The following is an 11,195-nucleotide window of genomic DNA, read 5'->3' on the forward strand; positions in this document are numbered from 1 at the left end:
ATGCAAGTATATTTTATGTGGTGGATAGGTTAGTCAGTTATTTGGATTTGGAATGATAGCAGAAGGATAGAGGAGGACAAAGGTTTGTATTTATATAGCGCTTGTTGACGCACGCTATTCAGGAAGCCTTCAAAGGATTAGTGGTGAATTAACATGGTGAAATATGAAGTGATTTCAGTGGTGGATATTAGTCAGTTACTTGGAATGAGAAGATTAGCGGAGGGATAAAAGGGGAAGAAAGATTTGCATTCATATAGTACTTGTTACCCCTGATGGGTGTTGAAGCGCTTTTCTGGCGAGTAGCAGGCCACTCCGGAACTCATAAAGGATTACTGTTGAAAATTAATATAGTAAAAAAATATGAAATAATTTGAGTAGTGGATATGTTATTCAGTTATTTTGGTAGTATATTAGTATAGTTTAATATGGAATTTGAGAAGTGAACATGTTAGTCTGTTAATTTCGATTGAAGCCAACAGTACACATTTGTCAGAACTGCCAAGAAATAAGACAAACTGTTTCGTTTTTGTGTATGCAAAATTTATTTTCAATAAAATATTTTGAAATAAAAAAAGAAAAGGATAGTGGAGGGATAAAAGAGTGAAGGATTTTTTTAGGTCTTAGCAGTAGGAGGAGGCTTTTGTGTGAGTAGAAAGGAGTTTTGTAGGGGAGGGCTCAGAAGGAAGAGTTTAGAAAGGTTTGTTTTAGGGGATCGGTATAGTAAAAGAGGTGTCAGATGACGCAAGGAGGGGTAGAGTAGGAGGGAGTCTAGAAAGGGTTATTTTGGCATTCATAGTAGTGGTATGGGGTTTTGGATAATTGACAGAGTGGATGTAGAGGGTATATTGATAGGTTTATAGGATGAGAGATAGGGTAGTGTATTGGAAGGAGTAGTAGAAGAAGTTTGAGATGAGTCAGAAGGTTGGGCTAGAAGATATATTGAGCGAAGTATAGGCTGAGAAATAGGGTAGTGCATTGGAAATGCTAAATTAGAAGAAAGTGATAAATATATAGATCCATAATTACATTGAAAGTATATAGATACATAAAGGAGGTAAGTATATGTAGATTAAAGATATTGATAGAGGCACAGGATGAGAAATAGGGTAGTGCATTGGATATGCTTTTTCAGGAGAAAAGTAACAGACACACAGATCCAAGTACATAGAAGCACAATGGAAGTATGTACATGTAGACCAAAGATGATTTTTATTTATTAATTATTATTATTTGTTTCTCTCAACAACATAATTATTTTACATGTTTATACAAAGTAATACACAAAGACTGAAAGTACTGCACTACTGCCAGACATGCAGGTACTCACTGTTCGAGAGTACTTGTTTGCCACAGAGAGTGCTGGTACACTCCCATTGAAAGTAATGCACCATTGCCAGACGTCAAGGTGCTCTCTGCCCGAGAGTACCTGTTTGCCACAGAGAAGTGCTGGTACACTCCTATGAAGGTACTGCACCACTGCCAGGCGTGAGGGTACTCACTGCCCGAGAGTACCTGTTTGCCACAGAGAAGAGCTGCTACACTCCTATGAAAGTACTTCAACACTTCCAGATGTCCAGGTACTCACTGTCCGAGAGTACCTGTTTGTCACAGAGAGGGGCTGGTACTCTCCCAATGAAAGTACTGCACCACTGCCAGACGTGCAGGTACTCACTGTCCGAGAGTACCTGTTTGCTACAGAGAAGTGCCGGTACTCTCCCATTGAAATTACTGCACCATCGCCAGACGTCCAGGTACTCACTATCTGAGAGTACCTGTTTGCTACAGAGAAGTTCTGGTAAAGACCTATGAAAGTACTGCACCACTGCCAGCCGTTCAGGTATTTACTATCCGAGAGTGCCTGTTTGCCACAGAGTAGTGCCTTTCCTTTCCCATTGAAAGGACTGCACCATTGCCAGACGTCCAGGTACTCACTATCCGAGAGTACCTGTTTTCTACAGAGAAGTTCTGGTAAAGACTTATGAAAGTACTGTACCACTGCCAGCCGTTCAGGTATTTACTATCTAAGAGTGCCTGTTTGCCACAGAGCAGTGCCGGTACACTCCTATGAAATTACTGCGCCGCTCCCAGACGTGCAGGTACTCACCGTCCAAGAGTACCTGTTTGCTACAGAGAAGTGCTAGAATACTCCCAATGAAAGTACTGCACCTGCCAGACGTGCAGGTACTCACTATCCAAGAGTACCTGTTTGCCACATAGAAGTGCTGGTGCACTCCCAATAAAAGTACTGCACCACTGCCAGATGTGCAGGTACTCTCAATCCGAGAGTAGCTGTTTGCCACAGAGAGGTGTTGGTACTCTCCCATTGAAAGTACTGCACCACTGCCAGACGTGCAAGTACTCACTATCCAACAGTACCTGTTTGCTACAGAGAGGTGCTGGTACTCTCCCATTGAAAGTACTGCACCATTGTGAGACGTCCAGGTACTCACTATCAAAGAGTACCTGTTTGCCACATAGAAGTGCCGGTACACTCCCAGTGAAACTACTGCACCACTGCCAGGCGTTCAGGCACTCACTATCCACAAGAACCTGTTTGCCGCATAGAAGTGCTGGTACTCTCCCATTGAAAGTACTGCACCACTGCCAGACGTCCAAGTACTCACAATCCAAGAGTACCTGGTAACCACAGAGAAGTGCCAGTACATTCTCTTTAAAAGTACTGCACCACTGCAAGACGTCCAGGTACTCAATGTACAGGAGTACCTGTTTGCCACAGAGAAGTGCTGATACTCTCCCATTGAAAGTACTGCACCACTGACAGACTTGCAGCTACTCACTGTCCGAGAGTACCTGTTTGCAGCATAGAAGTGCTGGTACTCTCCCACTGAAAGTACTGCACCACTGCCAGACGTGCAGGTACTCACTGTCCGAGAGTACCAGTTTGCTACAGAGACGTACTGGTACTCTCCCAATGAAAGTACTGCACCACTGCAAGACGTCCAGGTACTCACTGTACAGGAGTACCTGTTTGCCACAGAGAAGTGCTGGTACTCTCCCATTGAAAGTACTGCACCACTGACAGACTTACAGCTACTCACTGTCCGAGAGTACCTGTTTGCCGCATAGAAGTGCTGGCAGTCCCCCATTGAAAGTACTGTACCACTGCCAGACGTGCAGGTACTCACTGTCCTAGAGTACCTGTTTGCTACAGAGAAGTGCCGGTACTCTCCCATTGAAAGTACTGCACTATTGCCAGACGTCCAGGTACTCACTATCAGAGAGTACCTGTTTGCTACAGAGAAGTTCTGGTAAAGACCTATGAAAGTACTGCACCATTGCCAGACGTCCAGGTACTCACAATCCGAGAGTACCTATTTGCCACAGAGAAGTGCTGGTACTCTCCCATTGAAAGTACTGAACCGCTGCCAGGCATCCAGGTACTCACTGTCCTAGAGTACCTGTTTCCCACAAAAAAGTTCTGGTACACTTCCAATGAAAGTACTGTACCACTGCCAGACGTGCATGTACTCACTGTCGGAGAGTACCTGTTTGCCACAGAGAAGTGCCAGTACTCTCCCATTGAAAGTACTGCACCATTGCCAAACGTACAGGTACTCACTATTCAAGAGTACCTGTTTGCTACAGATAAGTTCTGGTAAAGACCTATGAAAGTACTGCACCACTGCCAGACGTTCAGGTATTTACTATCCGAGAGTGCCTGTTTGCCACAGAGCAGTGCCCGTACACTCCTATGAAAGTACTGCGCCACTCTCAGACGTGCAGGTACTCACTGTCCGAGAGTACCTGTTTGCTACAGAGAAGTGCTAGAACACTCCCAATGAAAGTACTGCACCTGCCAGACCTGCAGGTACTCACTATCCAAGAGTACCTGTTTGCCACATAGACGTGCCGGTACAATCCCAGTGAAACTACTGCACCACTGCCAGGCGTTCAGGCACTCACTATCCACAAGTACCTGTTTGCCACATAGTAGTGCTCATACTCTCCCACTGAAAGTACTGCACCACTGCCAGATGTGCAGGTACTCAAGTTTCTTTAGATCTTAAAAAGCTGTGACGGTTTATCTATTTATCTTGTCCCTGGGGATCCAATTTGGAATAGGGTACATATAGAACAACGGGCTTTCTATTCACGCCAGTGTGTATAGCAGGGCTAGAGATGAGTATAACAGGGGTATGATGCAACTTGTTATTAACTAATGACACAATGTTTATCTACAATGTTTTTCTTTACTCTTTTCCATTTAGGTACAGATACCATAGATCGGACCGTAACCAACTAAAGTGGTGAGTAATAAATAACCCCCTTACTTCACATTAAGAGCTACAATTAGGCTCTTAACCTACTGGTCCTGATGAAAGCCTCTAGAGGTCCCAAGAGGCTGAAACGTGTTGACCATGATTATCACAATCACCAGTGCGATAGACCAGTAACTAAGTCTATACACCCACGCCATTGTTTTTAGTTTCCTACATGCCTCAAGAATAAAACACATGAGACTTGAGTTTAGGAATTTTAATTCACTTTTTTAAGCACAAGCATGCCCATTTGATTTTCGGCCACTACTGTCAACCCAGTTGGTCTTCCTCCATGTGGAGGTCAGCATAACAAACAAAGGAAAAGACCCAATGATCATGCTGTTACGGTACACAAAGGCGGAGAATCAACATATATACCGCCCAACGCCTGTGTCCGTATATGAGGGTTTTTTACAACAATGGTCTGTCACGTTATTTGAGACCCTGGTGACATAGGACAAGTGGTCCACTCTCCCCCTACTTGATCGTTATACTTTAGCTTCTTGGCAGCCAAGATATGGAACCTCCTCCCCGTGGACCTTAGAATGCAACCCTCTGAATTTTGTTTTGCAAAAAACTAAATACCTGGCTCTTCGAGCAATCTAAGGCAAACTCGTTTCTCTGGTTGGCTCTCATGATGCTTTAAGGAGAATCCTAGCGCAAGGACACTCCGAATAGAGTAACCATGTTCTCTACAAGCTTCTAACATAACCACAGAGAGTGGAGTGACATAGAGTGTTGTGTATTGGAGTGGCATAGAGTTGAGTCGTGTAGAGTGGCATTAAGTGGACTAGAGTCGACTGGTATAGAGTGAATTGACAAAGAGTGTTGCAGAGTACAGTAGCGTAGAGCATAGTGGTGTAGATGGCACCGACATAGAATTCAGTGGCGTAGAATATAGCATTGTAGAATACAGTGGCGTAGATTAGAGTGGGGCATAGTAGAGTACATTGTAATAAAGTGCAGTGGTGCAGAGTGTAGTGGTACATAGTAGAATGGTGTAGAGTACAGTGGTGTAGAGTGCAGTGGCGTAGAGTGGTGCAGAGTAGTGTGGCTTGGAGTGGTACAAAGTAGAATATAGTTCTGTACAGTGCAGAGGCAAAGAGTGCAATGACGTAGAGTGGAGTGGCATAGAATGCAGTAGTGCAGAGTAGAGTAGCATAGAGTTCAGTTTGCGTAGAGTGCAGTGCTGCAGAGTTGTGGGTGTTGAGTGGGCAGAGAGCTGTGGTGTTGAGTACAGTGGTACAGAGTTGAATGCAGTAGCATCGACTGTAGTGGTGTAGAGTTGAGTTCTGCAGGGATGAGTAGGGTACAGTTGCATGGCGTAGAGTGTACTGCTGTAGAGTGCATTGGCATAGTGTGTTGCATAGTATAGTGAACAGAGTGCAGTGGCGTATAGTGCAGAGGCATAGAATTCAGCAGCATACAATGCAGCGTGGTGAAATGCTGTGGCATAGATTGGCATAGATTAGAGTGGTGCATAGTAGAGCGTAGTGATGCAGAGCAGAGTGGTGTAGAGTGGCAAAGAGTGCAGTGGCGTAGAGTACAGTGGTATAGAATAAAGTGACAGAGAGTGAAGTGGCGTGGAGTGGTGTTGTCAGGTGCGCCCCTCTCGCCAACTGCAGTCGGCGGACGGGGCAGTGCCGGGAGCATATAAAAAGGGCGGTCTGTAAATGGAGCGCGCTTCGCGTTCCGTCACAGATGCCGCAGAGCCTTCCCTGCTCTCCTGGTATTAATCCTTACCTGTCTTGCAGCTCCAGTGCTTCAGCTGTCGGGTCTGTTGAGATGTCTCTGATGCGTTCCGGATACGACAGGAGGAGTCTTCTCTTCCTGGTTCATTGTGTCGTCATTTGGCATTACTTCGCCGGCTGCTTCCTGGTCTCAAATATGCAAGTCCTGCGCACCTGGAGTACTTTTTCCATTCAACCTGCAACAAGAGAATGGGAAAGAAATTATTTAAAGAATCCTAGCTTTTTGAATATACATTAGGATAGTCACATGATGTATGTTGTAACCCTGATACTTATCTGATTTCCTGGATTCCATGAAGTGCGGATATAGCTTCTTCTTTGTTTTTTTCTTCATTTTCTTGAGCTGGCAAAATAGAGAATATAGTTATAGGTTAGTTCCTGAATCCTTAGGATACACCTATTCTAATCTGACCCAGAACCTTATTGTGTATCATTTTTTTTCTTGTTTTATTCTGTCTAGGAAAATATGTTTTTTGTTTTTTTCCTATCAGTATCAAGATATATATATATATTACGCTCCATGGGGTTGTCCAAGTAGCGGGTAGCACCCGAGCCTGCGTGCGCCTTCCCCAAAGCGTTAGTTGGTATGTGCAGTTGCGTGTTTGAAATAGGCCCGACGCGTTTCGGAAATTTATTTTCCTCATCAGGGGCCAGCAGTAAAGGGCACGACATCTACCATCTCCCTGTATGAAAACACATATTGTGCTTGTGGGAGATGTAGTCCATATATCCTGGATGGATGCACTTTCCAATTACTGCTCGTTCCAAAGGCTCTACCATGAGCCCCAAACATCACTCCTGTCCTCATCCATCACGCAGCTCCACATACGAGACTCCTTGGATAGCGAGTCTCGTGGTCCCCGTTTCTTCGGGGTGGTGCGACCCAGCGGCAGGACCGCCGCTAATGTATTACGCTCCATGGGGTTGTCCAAGTAGCGGGTAGCACCCGAGCCTGCGTGCGCCTTCCCCAAAGCGTTAGTTGGTATGGGCAGTTGCCGTGGATCGGCAATGGCAACCAATACAGGTTGCCTAAACATCCTCCAAATTGTTAGTACAGTTGCCAATTAGATCATTATCAATGTGCCTGCATACATTAAAGAAAAATTCTTTTATAAACTAAACCCAGAACTAATCAAATGAATTTTTCAAATAGATTTTTCATTGTAGTCATGAGATTCCCATTAAATATACTCAATGTTTCAAAAATCCTTGTTCACGATGGCACGCATATGTTCCAGGATTCTCAGCTTGTCAGGGTTAATTGTACTCCCTATGTATTTTAAACCACAGGGACATTTTAGGCAGTAAACTGCAAACGATGTATGACAGGACATAAACTTGTTAATCCTCTTTCCCTCCTTGCAGCCCTTTACATCATACGATAATGTTCTTTTGCTAAAGGGACACGCTTCGCATCTTCCACAAGGGAAGAATCCCTTAGCTTCCTGTAATAGCCCTGGTTTCTTAGCGATGGAATCTAGATGACTATGTACCAGATTATCTCGCAGTGACCGTGCTTTCCTGAAAGTGATCAGGGGAGCCACTGGCACGTCAGAACCAATAATGTTATCGGTCTTTAGCACGTGCCAGTGTCTTCTCATGATTCCCCTAAACCAATTAGAGTCTTGAGAGAAGGAGGTTATCATCCGAAACCTCCCATCATCTTTACTCTGTTTTTTCTTTTTTTGCTTTTCGAAGAGGCCCTCCCTAGGTAGCTGTTTAACTCTATGGAGTGTGTTTTTTAGAAGTTCAGCATTGTAGCCTCTCGCCAAGAATCTATCAGAGCTGTCCTTAGCAGCATTGTCAAAGTCACACTTCATCGAACAATTACGCCTTAACCTGAGAAATTCTCCGCAGGGGATCCTGTTAATCAGGTTTTGAGGGTGACTACTTACCGCATGTAGCGTGCTGTTCCCTGCTGTGGGTTTCCAGTAAAGGGCTGTTTTGATCTTTCCTTCATGTACTTCTACTTTCAGATCCAGGTAGCTAGCTGCCACCAAGCTGACCTAGCCTGTAAACCTTAAATTGATGTTACTCATGTTTAGTAGTCTTATATGTTCCTCTGCATCATTTACAGGACCATTCCACACCACAAATAAGTCATTGATATAACGATACCACAACACGATTTTACTAGACCACTCCTCATTCTCAGGGGCCCAGGCTACCTGCTCCTCCCACCAGCCCATGAATAAATTCGCGTACCTGGGGGCAAAGCAGGAGCCCATCCCCGTGCGAGAGACCTGTCGGAAGAGATCTCCCTGAAACAAATTTTTTTTATTGAAAAGGCAGTATTCAATAAGTTCTAATAACATTCTATTAAGCATAGCATATTTCAATTGTCGTTTCTTCAGGAAGTATTCAATGGCTCTCAGGCCCTGGATGTGGTCAATGCTGGTGTAGAGACTAGTAATATCAAGGGTAAATAGACAGTAAGTAGGTTGCCAATCCAGTTTCTCAATATGTTCGATGAAATCTGTAGTGTCTCGAATGTATGATTTTAATCCCAAGACTGCTTCAAACTAAAAATAATCCAAGAACCTCGAGAGGTTCTCAGTTAGGCAGCCCATCAACGAGATGATAGGTCGTCCCGGTGGTTGATTCATGTTCTTGTGTACCTTAGGTAGGTAATAGAAGGTAGGTAGAATGGGATTAATTGTCTTTAAGAACAGATATTCGTCCAAATCAAGCATTTGTTTGTCGTGCCATTTTTTCAATAGTGCATGTAACTCGTTGATGCCATCATGATACCTCGCTTTTGTAGTTGATTCGTAGCAAGTTTGATCACCCAATTGTCGCATAGCCTCTTCCACGTACTGTTTCCGAGAAAGTAAGACGACATTTCCTCCCATATCCGAAGGTTTGCAGATAATGGAGGTGTCTTCAGATAAACTTTTCACGGCTGATCGCTGCGCCTTAGTGAGATTGTCCCGTCGCCTTGCTGGTTGTCTCGTTTCCCTGAAAATCATCAGATCCCTAATGACCAAGTCCGAGAAAGTATCAATCATGTCAGACGGCATCTGTGGTAGAAACGTAGATATCGGTTTGAAGCCGCTATTCGGTGCTTCCTGTTCTATTTCTACTCTTGTTATTCTTTGAGTGAATGTAATGGCCGGTGCACTTGTATCCATATAGCTCTCCTGGCGTAAGTCTTCTAGTAGCTCCAATGCTGTTAAATCATTCACATTCAAGAGATCAGTATCCTTTTGATGAAGTCTTAAGAGTTTTGCTTTATTGGGTGTTGGTTTGATTTTGTAAAATTTGTGTAGCTTCAACTTGCAAATGAATTTGAACAAGTCTATTCTTGTCTGAGTATATTCCATGTGATTATTGGGACAAACGGTGAGTCCTAATTTTAGCACAGATTCTTCAGCAGTTGTCAACACCACGTGGGAAAGATTTATGATCATCAGATGATCTTCATCTTCTACCACCTGGTCCCTCTTTTGCTTCTTGTCATTCTGGTGGTCTGATTTGGCTCTATGGATACAAGTGCACCGGCCATTACATTCACTCAAAGAATAACAAGAGTAGAAATAGAACAGGAAGCACCGAATAGCGGCTTCAAACCGACATCTAAGTTTCTACCACAGATGCCGTCTGACACGATTGATACTTTCTCGGACTTGGTCATTAAGGATCAGATGATTTTCAGGGAAAAGAGACAACCAGCAAGGCGACGGGGTAATCTCACTAAGGTGAAGTGATCAGCCGTGAAAAGTTTATCTGAAGACACCTCCATTATCTGCAAACCTTCGGATAAGGGGGGAAATGTCGTCTTACTTTCTCGGGAACAGTACGTGGAAGAGGCTATGTGACAATTGGGTGATCAAACTTGCTACGAATCAACTACAAAAGCGAGTTATCATGATAGCATCAACAAGTTACATGTACTATTGAAAAAATGGCACGACAAACAAATGCTTGATTTGGACGAATATCTGTTCTTAAAGACAATTAATCCCATTCTACCTACCTTCTATTACCTACCTAAGGTACACAAGAACATGAATCAACCACCGGGACGACCTATCATCTCCTCAATGGGCAGCCTAACTGAGAACCTCTCGAGGTTCTTGGATTCTTTTTTCTTTGAAGCAGTGTTGGGATTAAAATCATACATTCGAGAGACTACAGATTTCATCGAACATATTGAGAAACTGGATTGGCAACCTACTTACTGTCTATTTACCCTTGATATTACTAGTCTCTACACCAGCATTGACCACATCCAGGGCCTGAGAGCCATTGAATACCTCCTGAAGAAACGACAATTGAAATATACTATGCATAATAGAATGTTATTGGAACTTATTGAATACTGCCTTTTCAATAAAAAATTTTTGCTTCAGGGAGATCTCTTCCGATAGGTCTCTGGCACGGCGATGGGCTCCTGCTTCGCCCCCAGCTACGCAAATTTATTTGTGGGCTGGTGGGAGGAGCAGGTAGCCTGGGCCCCTGAGAATGAGGAGTGGTCCAGTAAAATCGTGTCATGGTATCGTTATATCAACGATTTATTTGTGGTGTGGAATTGTCCTGTAAATGATGCAGAGGAATATATAAGACTGCTAAACATGAATAACATCAATTTAAGGTTTACAGGCCAGGTCAGCTTGGTGGCAGCTAGCTACCTGGATCTGAAAGTAGAAGTACATGAAGGAAAGATCAAAACAGCCCTTTACAGGAAACCCACAGCAGGGAACAGCACGCTACATGAGTTAAGTAGTCACCCTCAAAACCTGATTAACGGCATCCCCTATGGGGAATTTCTCAGGTTAAGGCGTAATTGTTCGATGAAATGTGACTTCGACAATGCTGCTAAGGTCAACTCTGATAGATTCTTGGCGAGAGGCTACAATGCTGAACTTCTAAAAAACACACTCCATAGAGTTAAACAGCTACCTAGCCTCCCTAGGTAGCTGTTTAACTCTATGGAGTGCCCCTTCGAAAAGCTAAAAAAGAAAAAACAGAGTAAAGATGATGGGAGGTTTCGGATGATAAGCTCCTTCTCTCAAGACTCTAATTGGTTTAGGGGAATCATGAGAAGACACTGGCACATGCTAAAGACCGATAACATTATTGGTTCTGACGTGCCAGCGGCTCCCCTGATCACTTTCAGGAAAGCACGCACGGTCTCTCCGAGATAATCTAGTACATAGTCATC

Source organism: Lissotriton helveticus, chromosome 7 (genome assembly GCF_964261635.1).
Source record: "Lissotriton helveticus chromosome 7, aLisHel1.1, whole genome shotgun sequence".
NCBI lineage: Eukaryota > Metazoa > Chordata > Amphibia > Caudata > Salamandridae > Lissotriton > Lissotriton helveticus.